Raw genomic sequence first — 14,541 nt, 5'->3', positions numbered from 1 at the left:
AATTGATTTGTGACTGACCGGTAGCAGTCTGGAGTCACCGTCTTCCACACAGCGATTGCCCCAAGCTTCTCTACCAACAGGGCAGCTCTCATTCTGGTGTCCTTGTGCCACAGTCCTTGGGCGAGCTCCGCACAGTTCCAGGAAGGTGGCTTTTCACATCCGAAAGTTCTGTAGCCACTGCTCATCATCCCACACCTGCATGACAATACGATCTCACCATTCAGTGCTTGTTTCCCAAGTCCAAAAGTGATGGTCCGCCCCCTGCAGCTGTTCCGTGAATGCCAAAAACAACCTAAAGTTGCTCCTATTCATATCACACAGCACGTCAGGCAACTGGAAGTCATCTTCAGTTAGAAACATCTCGATTAACTGCACTGCCATCCGCTATGTCTTCATGACAGTTATCAGGACATAGGAGAGCAGTGCAGGATCCATCCCTTCTCACAAAGATGCTGGGGTGCATAGCAAAGAAGCGCCATTAAAAAATGCCACCAAAGAAAACCAGAAGCCCATGGAATTCTGGGACAGAAAGCAGTGCATCCTGGGACATTGAGCCCAGTCCCAAGAAGTGCCACAATCTGCTCTGCCTTCCCACAAGACCTAGCGGGAGAAGGTGTTGAGCTGGACTGTGGGATAGGTACTCACAATGCACTGCTCATGCTCTCAATGGTAGGTCCCCAAGTGTGGACACGTTCTGCTGACAGAGGGAGTGAGTGTGAACCTGCAATACTGATTTTTATTACAGGGCTTTTAGAGTGTCAACATAACTTTTGTTGACAAAACTGTAATGTAGACAAGGCCAGAGACAAGCTTTTGAGCTTACACAGAGCTCTTCTTCAGGCTTGGGAAACTAACTCAAAGTGTCACTGCTAAATACAAGGTTTGAACAGACTGTTTAGCATAAGTAGTTAACACATATTTCAATGGACCATTCAAGGTGAAGTGGCCCATTTAACCTGGGGGTTCTTAGTGGGTCATATATTGTTGTAATAAACCATAAATCCAGGGTCTCTATTCAGTCCATGATTTTTAGTGTCTAGCAAAGTTGTGGCTTTAAACTCCCAGCTCGTCTTTTGAAAGTGTGCAGGTTTCCTTTGAGGATGAGAACTGATAGCTCAGATATAGAGTGATCACTGTGAAAAGTGTTCACCCGCAGGTGATAATGGTGTTTTTGTCTTCTATCATTTTCCTGTGTGAGTTCATTCTAGAGAGTAGTGATTGTCTGGTTTCAACTACATAGTTGTTGGTGGTGCATTTAGTGCACTGGATGAAGTATATCACATGTTGTGATAAGATCCATGGATCCTGAAAGGTGTGTTGTGGATGGGGGGGGACTTGATCATTGTAGCAGTAGAGATATGTCTACAGGTTTTGCATTTCTTGTTCTGGCATGGTCTGGTGGCACTTTGAGTTGCTATGTCCTGGTCTTTGGGCAGATTGCTTCTGATGATGAGCTTGGAGAGTTTCGGGGGAGTGTTTGAAGACCAGAAGCGGGGGTTCAGGAAAGATTTCTTTCAGGATGGGGTCCCCATCAAGTATGACTTGTAGTTGTTTGATGATACACTATTTAGGTTCCAGCGTGAGGTGGTAGGTGACAACTAGGGGTGTGTGATCGGAGGGGATTTTATTTCTGTATTGAAGCAGGTTCTCTCAGGGTATTTGGGTGGTCCTTCCATGATGCAATCTACTTCCCTGGTAGAGTGTCCTTGTTTGGGAAGAGCAGTTTTGAGTGTGATAAGGCGTATATCCTGGTTATTCCCCCTGGGGCATATTCCATGGTATCTGAGTGCCTGCCTGCAGATAACAGACTTTTTGGTGTGATTGGGGTGGATTTAAGAAGGTAGGGGTGGATTTTTTGTATATAGTTATCTGTAAGGTTCCATTGTTGAAACTGGTCATGGTGTCCCAGAAGTTGATGCTGTTGTAGGTGTGTTCCAGAAAGAGTGTAATGGACGGGTGGTGGTTGTCCAGAGGATGAAAATATCATTGATGTATCTCAGGTATATCATTGGTTTCATGGTACATTTGTCCAGAAATCTACTTCGAGGTGGCCCTTAAGAGGCTTATTAGGGAGCCATCCTAGTAACAAGGGCTGATCCCCATGATTTGGACAAAGTGTGTGTTGTTGAATGTAAAATTGTTATGGGTGAGGATTGAAATGGATGCATTTGGCAATGTGTTTGGGGTGGATATCTGAGGGTTGTACATTGTCTTGTAAATATTTAAAGCAGGCAGGGGTGCTGTCATTGTGAGGGATGTTAGTGTATAGGGAGGTGACACCCACGGTGGCGAGGATGGTGTTCTCAGGGAGGTTGGTAATGTTACGGAGCTTGTAGATAAAGTCACTTGTGTCCTGGAGGAAGCTGGCCCTTTGTGCAGTGAGTGCTTTGAGGATGGTTTCTATGAGTCCTGGTATTCCTTGAGTAAGAATGCTGTGGCCAGATATGATGGGTCTGCCTGAGTTCCCTTGTTTGTGTACCTTAGGAAGTATGTAGAAGGTCCTTGGGGTGGGTTCCTGGGGGATGTTTGTAGAGTTTCTCTTGGAGTTGTTTGCGAAAGGACTTTAAATTCCTGGGTCAAATATGGTGTGGGGTCTTCGCTGAGTCCTTTATAATAGATGGTGTCAGAGAATGGTCCCTTGAAATAGGTGTTCACTGCTTATGACAAACAATCTGTTCAAACCTTGTATTTAGCAGGGACACTTCCTTTGAGTTCATTTCCCAGACCTGAAGAAGAGCTCTGTGTAAGCTCAAAAGCTTGTGTCTCACACCAACAGAAGTTGGTCCAATAAAAGATATTGCCTGACCCAACTTGTCACTCTTGATCATTCTCTATCAACCCCTTTTGGAATTTATGGATCTGTTGTAAACCACTGGAACATTTTATTTCCACAGTATACACATTATGGTGGTATCTTGAACAAATCGCAGTGATACAGTGTATTGAACATTATGCCAACATACTAGTAAGAGAAAAAAACGCTTCACTACTAGTTACATAATTAAATACTTTGAAACTGTATTCAGCTTGGGTTCAAATTTAGCAGACAAAGCAGTTCGTGTCTGCCATCCCTATCCTCCTATAACTTTTGTGACTTCATTCACTTGCATTAGCCAGATAGGTCAAGGCCAGAGGCATGTGGGTTGATACTAAATCACACGTGACAAGATCCATGAGGAACAGCATTAACTGAAATGTGCCATGTTAGCCTTTTGAGAAGATCAGTCTTGATAAGCAAGAGTATTGCAGAGTGATGGTGACAGAGAAGCAGTGTTTCTGAAAGCAAGACAAAACCACCAAATCAAATACAACATTAGAGCCGCAAGTCACAGAAAGAATCAAGTCAGTTGTGACAGGTATGATGGAAGGGATTAATGAAACCCCTTTTTTTGGAGTACTTTCTGCTTATGCTTCTTATACTGATAGCAGGTAGATGTTCCTGATGCACTAAAAGTAAATCCTTGTACTAAATGGGCCTTGGCTCTTAAAACTTGGATCTAGCCTCTATTGTTATAATTTTTGGAAGTTTATGAGGAAGATTATCAACTGCTGAAAATCTGCATAATTCCATTCTGTAAATTAATCAGAGAACTTTTTGATGTTTAAACGTGATAAATGATAACTTACTAAAATGGCTGCTCTTCTAGTATAAACTATATTCGCTTTTGATGGCAGTTTTAATATTGTTAAAAATGGTTTTCATCATTGTAGACATTATTAAGATACAACAGAATTTGTTCCAATCGCTCAGACAGAGACAAACACCTACAAGATCTTTATCAAGCATTCTTAAAACTACAGTACCCACCTGGGGAAGTGAGGAAACAGATTGACAGAGCAAGATGGGTACCCAGAAGTCACCTCCTACAGGACAGGCCCAACAAGGAAAATAACAGAACACCACTGGCCATCACATACAGCCCCCAGCTAAAACCTCTCCCACACATCATCAGCGATGTGCAACCTATCCTGGAAAACGATCCCTCACTCTAACAAACCTTGGGAGGCAGGCCAGTCCTCACTTACAGACAGCCCCCCCCCCCAACCTGAAGCAAATATTCACCAGCAACTACACACCACAGAAACACTAACGCAGCAACCAATCCCTGTAACAAACCTCATTGCCTACCCTGTCCCCGTATCTACTCTAGCGACACCATCAGAGGACCCAGCCACATCAGTCACACCATCAGGGACTCATTCACCTGCACATCTACTAATGTGTTAGATGCCATCCTGAGCCAGCAATGCCCCTCTGCCAAGTACATTGGCCAAACCGGACAGTCTCTGCATAAAAGAATAAATGGACACAAATTGGACATCAGGAATGGTAACATACAAAAGCCAGTAGGAGAACACTTCAATCTTCCTGGACATTCTATAACAGATTTAAAAGTAGCCATACTTGAACAAAAAACCTTCAGAAACAGACTTCAAAGAGAAACTTCAGAACTAAAATTCATTTGCAAATTTAACACCATTAATTTGGGCTTGAATAGGGACTGGGAGTGGTTGGCTCACTACAAAAGCAACTTTCCCTCTCCTGGAATTGACACCTCCTCATCAATTACTGGGAGTGGACTACATCCACCCTGATTGAATTGGCCATGTCAACACTGGTTCTCCACTTCTCTTCATGTGTCAGTATAATAATACTTGCATCTGTAATTTTCACTCCATGCATCTGAAGAAGTGCATTTTTTACCCACGAAAGCTTATGCCCAAATAAATCTGTTAGTCTTTAAGTTGCCACCGGACTCCTTGTTGTTTTTATAGACTTTATTGTTACTCTGCTTCAATTATTGCAAACCTTTTTTTCCCTCTAGTTAACAGGTTATTTAAAAATTGTCACTCTGAAGTCCTTTTCGGCTACATTTCTATTTGATCAAAACTTCAAACACTACACCAGCACTAAACGTTGCCTTGGCTCCCACGTCTCTGCCTCATCTCAATGATGAATACACTAGCTGGCCAAATGTCCCCAGTACATGGCTTATTAAAAACCTTCTATTACATATCTGCATGATTCAGTGGATCAGAATATATACAAAGTAGTAGTAGGTAGAGGATAAAGAACCGTACAAATCTGGTCTTCTCTGACAGTTGATCTGGACTTGGAGAAAATCTAGGGGAAGAACTTGAAGAAAACATTTGTAGTGGAAAAAAGGTAATAACAATGGAGGCTATGTTCAAGTTTTAAGAGACAAGGGTAATTTAGTACAGGGATTTATTTTTAGGATATGTCCTTCACCTTACCAATTAAAATATTATGCTAGAGAAAACGGTATTTAGATCTTTATTAATAAGGAACAAATTATTTTAATACATTATTTAATGATGAAATTACCCTGAAGCCTTTGAAATTACATACAGTGACTAACTCTACTTTTGTACTTGCAGGCAAAATTTACAATTTTCTGGATTTTTAGAGCTGAACTTTGAAATGTCCAGGAAGTTTCAGTGAACTTTGAATTTGAATGGGAGTTGGACGTTTAACTCCTTTAGGATCATTTAAAATCCTAGCCTAAAATATTAACTTCAATTCCATTTTCTGTTGTTGCACAATGTAAAAAATTCTGCACGCTGCAGATATCTGGATTCTGTGAGACAGAAACCAGGAAGGGCAATGCAATTTGTGTCACTTTGCCACTATAATAAGAAATAATTTATGGTCTTTAAATTGAACCCTTTGCCAAGACACCAAAAGAGAAACCCACTTCCTTTTATGTACATTCTTACTCTGATTGCTACTTGAAACTTTTCATGAGTATAGGGGAAACAATATGAAGTGGTGGAGTTTTAAAATGTTTGTGACTTCCATTAAAACACTGTCACTTCAATGCTTATACAAAATTGAATATATTTATGAAAGGTTTCTATTTTGATAACATTGCAGAATGCAGGTTTGATCTATGCGGCTAGATGCACACATCTCAATTAGTTCTTTTTCTAAAGCAATAAAAGTGCCTTTAGGGTCATCCATTAGAGATGTCTATAGTGGGGTTTTTTTAAATCTTTTTATATTCACCTATGACAATGGATTAAATCCTACATGCCTTTCTCTAGTGAGTACACCCATTGAACTCAAGTGTACTGATCCATCTAGATTTGACTTTTAGACAGCTAGAAATTCAGGTCATGTGACTTTTCCACAGCAGCCAGAGTAGTATTAATGATTTTTATTATTTGTACAGTATCAACAGTGTGCTAGGTGCTTATCTCTAGGGTCCTAAGGTAACCATCTGACACTGTGATAGCTCTGTCATAAGCTGATATGGAGAAAACATTTTTAGTGCTTGTTCAGGATTTTTGTTAAACATGGTGCCATGCAACAGAATCTGCAATGAATAGCACTTGGTTTGGCCTACAGCTGGAAATTTACATGAATTCCATGGATTATGTTTAGGGGATGGTTTATTTAGGAACCAATGGTTGTTGGTTATTATAATGAAAGTCATGTGGTTCATGATCCATTTTCTCTGAGGCTGGTCTAGGGATACCATGGGCCCAGTCCTGCCATAAATAGTCCCACTGAAGTCAATTATTCACAGAAGGAAGGGGACCAGGATTTGGTCCAATGGTAGTGTTACCTTCTAGATGGTTTCCCTGACCAGTGTAGAATATGTTCTTAATGCCACATTATTTAAAAACTTTATTTTGAGAAAAATCTTGAGTACAGTAATGTGTTACGCACTGTTCCTTATTACTTAGGGCATGTTTCTACCCTCCATTAGTAGCTTCAACTCTCTGTGTGGTGCAGATCAGCATGTGCATTGAAAAACTGCCTGACGCTGTTTATACCATTCATTGGAGGGCAGGATGAAATCCTGAGTGACTGACTTGTCTTATAAGTGTCAGAAGATAGTAAGGCACAGATCCTCAAAGGTATTTAGGGGTTTGAGGATCTGGGCAAAAGTCCCTTATTTTGCACAACTATATAGTCCTGATATCTGTTGAGTTTTCTTTTTCTATCAATCTTGTAAAAATGTCTAGCAAAAATGCTGATCTGGTGACTCAGTTTTGTATGTGAATTTCTAGATTGCTCCTTTAGAACAGGGTATATATATGTATAGTTTTAAATTAATGTCTAGCAAACTATTTAATCAATAATATTAACAACAAGCATGATTTCCAGTCTATTCCAAGCAAAGTTAAATGATGTCCTTCCATAACTATTAATCAACAAGAAAAGTCATCTAACTATATCATATGCCATCTTCAGACAACGTTATGCTTCATAACTGTGCTGCAATTTTTTTCCATAGAATGTAAACCCATAGAATAGAAAACCCTGTTTTTATTAGCATCAGATGTCAAATGGGCCTGTCAAAATGCCAGGGTTTATTAGATAACAATGATATTTTTGAGTCCCTATCTATGTTGAATTAACTTCTTGGCTTTTTATTAAATGTCGAAAGAATCACTTTCATGTTGTACAAATAACCTAATTATTTTTCTTCTTCTTTTGATGGAGTGATTTGCTTGGAATCAGTGATTGGAGTTTGACAGATGTTCTCAAATACCACTGTCAGATTTGAAATGTTTACAGTTTGGTTTTAAAATGGCTAATAACTAATGAAATTTGATGGGGGAAGAGGGAAGTAAAATTCTTGGACACAACTGTCATTTTTATTTTTGTGAAAGTGGCAGATGAAGTTACAGGACTGGCTAGCATTGCAGAATCATTGTGCTGTTGCAGATTACAATAATCCTGAGTCCATTAGAGTTCCCATTTCGTAGTCATTTTCATTGTCAGAAAAGGCTTTTATGTGACAAGAAGCTTACTAGGACAAAATCTTACATTATTAAATCATCTAATCCAGTTGTACCATGTGGGTTTCATGCCCACACTATTTATGCATGTCAGAAATAGTGTATATTTGAGGAAAAAATCTTTTGAGCATGTTGATCTGTTTTCATTGCTGGATTTATATTACTGGTGTTTTCCTCCTATCCATTTCCACATCATTTTAATTGTTTGTTTGCATAACTTATATATGTGAAATTGCTTTCAGGGATATCTTTAGAATTTTGGATTATTCTTGGGGGTTGGGGGGTGCATCTACACAATCTCCTTTTCTTTACCTGCCCACACACTATGAATCATCTTTCCTGCTCTCTTTTGCCACATACCCCAAATATTCTTTCCCTGATTCAGAAAGGTGGCTTCAATGGGACCAATCATGTGCTTAAAGTTATGCCTGTTTTAAAGTATCTTGCTAAACCAAGACTTTTCCCCTCTCCTGCTTAGCATGGTCTGGGAAAGGCCTGGCAGCCAGGACTTTGCCCAGAGTGAGCTAGCAGAGATCACACTAGACACAGTAGATACAGCTGCCAGTGGAGCAGGGATCAGTGTTCTCAGACCGGAGACCCACCAGGTGAGGAGCTGTCTACTAAATTGTTGGCTGTTCTGAGAGCAGAGAGATAACAGACACACACATGCCAAGTGCTTTAAAACAGAGCTAGAGAATGACCTCCCACTCAGGTTTCCCATATTACACGTCCTTTTCTTTTGTAGGAACTGGAAGACCAAGAACTCTGAGTTTTTAACTTAATTCCACAGTGGCCCCAAATTAACTCAGGGCCCCACCCTTGATCATACATTTCTCAGATTCCATAAACCAGACTTTATCAATGTCCTGTGATCATAAAACAAAGCGGGTCTGAGTCCTCTCTCACAGAGGTGAATTAGAAGTGAATCCATTGAGGTCACTGGTGTAAAAGTGGTATGAGAGGAGGACTGAGGCCAATGTCTATCGGTAAACTCCTGGTTTCTGTATTCTGGTTTTTATAGCTCAGGTAAATGGTTTTATCAATGCAAGATACTTGTCTTTGGATTCTATTTAACACTTCCATTTGCAAAATTACTACAGCTGGAGCTGTTAGTGAATTTTCTTCATTATTGAGAACAGCAGGTGCTGGAAACTTGCACTAATCTAGTCCATGGTTTCTGTGGATTTGATTGGATATTGCCATGCAGTTCAGATGGGATGCTAGTGCTCCAACAAATGTATTTTGTTCGACAGTCAGTTATATAGTGCCTTACTATTACAATTTCCATAAATCACTTTTAATCTGGAAGATTTCTGTTGCCATCTGGGTTTGCTCCAATTACAATTTGCATCTTTTGTTGTATGCTGTTCTAAAAAGACACTGGAAGTTGTTGTAGCCTGACTTTGGTTGGAAAATAACTGGTGCCCCTAGGGCTATGTTAGAACACTAAAACTGAGGATGAGGGCAGGACTGTGTTATTATTTATTTTGATTTATGTACTCTGAGAAAGTACTTATTCCTGGACTTAGGTGCTCTGATTTAAAAGCACAAACTAAACTAAACAAATAAAATCTAGCAGTTTATCCCCGACTTAAACAACAGAGTTAACCAGGTTTCAGAGTAACAGCCGTGTTAGTCTGTATTCGCAAAAAGAAAAGGAGTACTTGTGGCACCTTAGAGACTAACCAATTTATTTGAGCATAAGCTTTCGTGAGCTACAGCTCACTTCATCGGACACATACTGTGGAAAGTGTAGAAGATCTTTTTATACACACAAAGCATGAAAAAAATATCTCCCCCCACCCCACTCTCCTGCTGGTAATAGCTTATCTAAAGTGATCACTCTCCTTACAATGTGTATGATAATCAAGTTGGGCCATTTCCAGCACAAATCCAAGTGTTCTCCCCGCCACACACACACAAACCCACTCTCCTGCTGGTAATAGCTTATCTAAAGTGACCACTCTCCTTACAATGTGCATGACCATCAAGGTGGGCCATTTCCAGCACAAATCCAGCGTTTAACAAGAACGTCTGGGGTGGGGTGTAGGAAAAAACAAGGGGAAATAGGTTACCTTATATAATGACGTAGTCACTCCCAGTCTCTATTCAAGCCTAAGTTAATTGTATCCAATTTGCAAATGAATTCCAATTCAACAGTCTCTCGCTGGAGTCTGGATTTGAAGTTTTTTTGTTGTAATATAGCAACTTTCATGTCTGTAATCGCGTGACCAGAGAGATTGAAGTGTTCTCCGACTGGTTTATGAATGTTATAATTCTTGACATCTGATTTGTGTCCATTTATTCTTTTACGTAGAGACTGTCCAGTTTGACCAATGTACATGGCAGAGGGGCATTGCTGGCACATGGTGGCATATATCACATTGGTAGATGTGCAGGTGAACGAGCCTCTGATAGTGTGGCTGATGTTATTAGGCCCTGTGATGGTGTCCCCTGAATAGATATGTGGGCACAGTTGGCAACGGGCTTTGTTGCAAGGATAGGTTCCTGGGTTAGTGGCTCTGTTGTGTGGTATGTGGTTGCTGGTGAGTATTTGCTTCAGGTTGGGGGGCTGTCTGTAGGCAAGGACTGGCCTGTCTCCCAAGATTTGTGAGAGTGTTGGGTCATCCTTCAGGATAGGTTGTAGGTCCTTAATAATGCATTGGAGGGGTTTTAGTTGGGGGCTGAAGGTGACAGCTAGTGGCGTTCTGTTATTCTCTTTGTTAGGCCTGTTCTGTAGTAGGTGACTTCTGGGAACTCTTCTGGCTCTATCAATCTGTTTCTTCATTTCCGCAGGTGGGTATTGTAGTTGTAAGAATGCTTGATAGAGATCTTGTAGGTGTTTGTCTCTGTCTGAGGGGTTGGAGCAAATGCGGTTGTATCGCAGAGCTTGGCTGTAGACAGTGGATTGTGTGGTGTGGTCAGGGTGAAAGCTGGAGGCATGTAGGTAGGAATAGCGGTCAGTAGGTTTCCGGTATAGGGTGGTGTTTATGTGACCATCGTTTATTAGCACTGTAGTGTCCAGGAAGTGGATCTCTTGTGTGGACTGGACCAGGCTGAGGTTGATGGTGGGATGGAAATTGTTGAAATCATGGTGGAATTCCTCAAGGGCTTCTTTTCCATGGGTCCAGATGATGAAGATGTCATCAATATAGCGCAAGTAGAGTAGGGGCGTTAAGGGACGAGATGTGAGGAAACGTTGTTCTAAGTCAGCCATAAAAGTGTTGGCGTACTGTGGGGCCATGCGGGTACCCATAGCAGTGCCGCTGATTTGAAGGTATACATTGTCCCCAAATGTAAAATAGTGATGGGTAAGGACAAAGTCACAAAGTTCAGCCACCGGGTTAGCCGTGACATTATCGGGGATAGTGTTCTTGACGGCTTGTAGTCCATCTTTGTGTGGAATGTTGGTGTAGAGGGCTTCTGCATCCATAGTGGCCAGGCTGGTGTTATCAGGAAGATCACCGATGGATTGTAGTTTCCTCAGGAAGTCAGTGGTGTCTCGAAGGTAGCTGGGAGTGCTCGTAGCGTAGGGCCTGAGGAGGGAGTCTACATAGCCAGACAATCCTGCTATCAGGGTGCCAATGCCTGAGATGATGGGGCGCCCAGGATTTCCAGGTTTATGGATCTTGGGTAGTAGATAGAATATCCCAGGTCGGGGTTCCAGGGGTGTGTCTGTGCAGATTTGATCTTGTGCTTTTTCAGGGAGTTTCTTGAGGAAATGCTGTAGTTTCTTTTGGTAACTCTCAGTGGGATCAGAGGGTAATGGCTTGTAGAAAGTGGTGTTAGAGAGCTGCCGAGCAGCCTCTTCTTCATATTCTGACCTATTCATGATGACAACAGCACCTCCTTTGTCAGCCTTTTTGATTATGATGTCAGATTTGTTTCTGAGTCTGTGGATGGCATTGTGTTCTGCACGGCTGAGGTTATGGGGCAAGTGATGCTGCTTTTCCACAATTTCAGCCCATGCATGTCGGCGGAAGCACTCTATGTAGAAGTCCAGTCTGTTGTTTCGACCTTCAGGAGGAGTCCACCTTGAATCCTTCTTTTTGTAGTGTTGGTAGCGAGGTCTCTGTGGATTAGTATGTTGTTCAGAGGTATGTTGGAAATATTCCTTGAGTCGGAGACGTCGAAAATAGGATTCTAGGTCACCACAGAACTGTATCATGTTCGTGAGGGTGGAGGGGCAGAAGGAGAGGCCCCGAGATAGGACAGCTGCTTTTGCTGGGCTAAGAGTATAGGTTAGGTTAACAATATTGCTGGGTGGGTTGAGGGAACCATTGCTGTGGCCCCTTGTGGCATGTAGTAGTTTAGAAAGTTTAGTGTCCTTTTTCTTTTGTAGAGAAGCAAAGTGTGTGTTGTAAATGGCTTGTCTAGTTTTAGTAAAGTCCAGCCACGAGGAAGTTTGTGTGGAAGGTTGGTTTTTTATGAGAGTATCCATTTTTGAGAGCTCATTCTTAATCTTTCCCTGTTTGCTGTAGAGGATGTTGATCAGGTGGTTCCGCAGTTTCTCTCAAAGAAAGAAGAGAAAGTTTCTTTGAGAGAAACTGCGGAACCACCTGATCAACATCCTCTACAGCAAACAGGGAAAGATTAAGAATGAGCTCTCAAAAATGGATACTCTCATAAAAAACCAAACTTCCTCGTGGCTGGACTTTACTAAAACTAGACAAACCCTGGATTTGTGCTGGAAATGGCCCACCTTGATTATCATACACATTGTAAGGAGAGTGGTCACTTTAGATAAGCTATTACCAGCAGGAGAGTGGGGTGGGGGGAGGTATTTTTTCATGCTTTGTGTGCATAAAAAATCTTCTACACTTTCCACAGTATGTATCCGATGAAGTGAGCTGTAGCTCACGAAAGCTTATGCTCAAATAAATTGGTTAGTCTCTAAAGTTAACCAGGTATTAGATAGTTGACCTCAGTCACAAATACATCTCAACTTTCTCCAACAGCTTTGAAACATAGATAGACCTTGCCCTAATTCAGATCTTGTCAGAGGTAAGCGAGAATTACAAAGCTGAGGGCTCTTTATGGAGAATACCACCAATACTGATCCTTTTAAACTGAGGAGGTCCCTAGCTTGAGCACCTCTGCTGATTTGCATCTGTGAGAGTATGGCTCAGGGAGAGCAGTGCTCTATCAAGCAGGCAAGTCTAAGGCCATGTAGGGGTTTTATAGGCTGACATAAACTCCTCAGATTTCATCTAGAAGCTCATTGCAGATCATGAAGCGCTGGTGTAATGTGCTCCCAGTGAGACACACTGCACCAAAAGCAGGCGGCCACACCGTGTACCACCTTCCATTTCTGCACAGACTCAAGCTTTTGTTCCATTGCTATAGTCTGATCCTGAGATGACAAAATCCTAGATAATAGAAATGGTTTCAGCTCCAGAAGAAGAGGTTGCAACCTTCTAACCAAATGTAAGTGGAAAAGAGTTCTGGCCGCTGCTTGTATCTCCTCATCTAACAGCTTTTGGGGATCTAACCAGTGATGATATCTCCAACATTGCTTCCAGGTGCTGTCTCCAGTTGAGCACCATCACCTAAATCACTGGATTGAGTTTACAGCCAGCTAGTTCTTCCGCCTGTACTGCCTAGGAATTGGGTAGTATCCCTTTAAATAGTTTGTGAGCCCTCTAGAGGGCATCCTTGTCTTCTGTTGCAGAAGCCCCCAGGACCTAACAGAGTATCCGTGTATATATGTAACTAGGCCGTGTATGTTTGTATGTAATTAGTAAACATGGTTATTTAGAACCCAACTCTGTCCATGTTGTTTAAAAGTGGTTGGGGTTAGGTCAGAGTTAGCTAATACACGTTAATTAAATGTCGTTAAATCTCACTCCCATGCTAAGCTAAACCCAACCTAACCTTGACTACTTTTGCTAGACAAAATCTAAACTGTGATCATAACGGGGTTTTTACAAAGTAAAATTGTCTTGCGGTATTTCCTAGGTTGGGAAAACAACTCCATGCTGCCTCACCTACAAAGAGTGGTTTTTTTTCTAGTGTCAAAATCAGATTTAAGACTCACTGAATTTGTCAGACCACTCTGTTTATTAGCAAAGCGCTTTGCCAATGCACCCAGATATATGTGAGCCTTCTGCAAAAGCTCAAGCTAACTTATTTATACAGATAAGCCAAAGCCAATTTAACATAGGAGACAAAAGGAAGCAGAAACTGACAAATATACATACATATCTTATTTGCATACTAATGTTTACCAATCTCCTAGCTCAGTAGGAGCTCTAAGTTAATTAGTTTGAGGACCCATTGTCTCACGCTCCTTAATGTTTCTCTTCCTGACAACTATATTTCAACAAACTCTTCAAGCAGCATTTCTTTAATGAATTATAATTTCAATATAATTCATTCTACTTTCACACTAGTATGAAAGTAGAAAATTTAATTACATTTTGTATTTAAGGGAGGACCTTTCTGATGTTTCAGTAAAACGTGCATATAAATTAAGAGCTGAGGACTCTTTTTTTTTAACTTAAGTTTGTATAGAGTGATCCTCATCAAGGCTGGAGAGGCAGCATTTAATGGATGAGGCAACGTAGCAGTTTAGTGCTTCTGAGAGAGTTGCAGATGATTTTCATGTAGCAGGACCAAAGAATGCACACTAGCTTGACAAAGCCCTGGCTGGGATGATTTAGTTGGGGATTGGTCCTGCTTTGAGCAGGGGGTTGGACTAGATGACCTCCTGAGGTTCCTTCCAACCCTGATATTCTATGATTCTAAGACATGGGAATGGCTGCATCT

At 41.3% G+C, this 14,541-nt stretch overlaps 1 protein-coding gene across 9 annotated transcripts in view; it reads left to right on the top strand.

Moving 5' to 3' along the window:
• STARD13 (StAR related lipid transfer domain containing 13) overlaps positions 1-14,541 on the top strand; it is a 492,723-nt gene that overhangs the window by 206,334 nt on the left and 271,848 nt on the right. The gene's annotated exons all lie outside the window — the stretch shown is intronic.

This window comes from Chelonia mydas, chromosome 1 (genome assembly GCF_015237465.2).
Source record: "Chelonia mydas isolate rCheMyd1 chromosome 1, rCheMyd1.pri.v2, whole genome shotgun sequence".
Lineage (NCBI taxonomy): Eukaryota > Metazoa > Chordata > Testudines > Cheloniidae > Chelonia > Chelonia mydas.
Note: the sequence above shows the minus strand (reverse complement) of the source record. Positions and strands in the feature narration are given on the sequence as shown.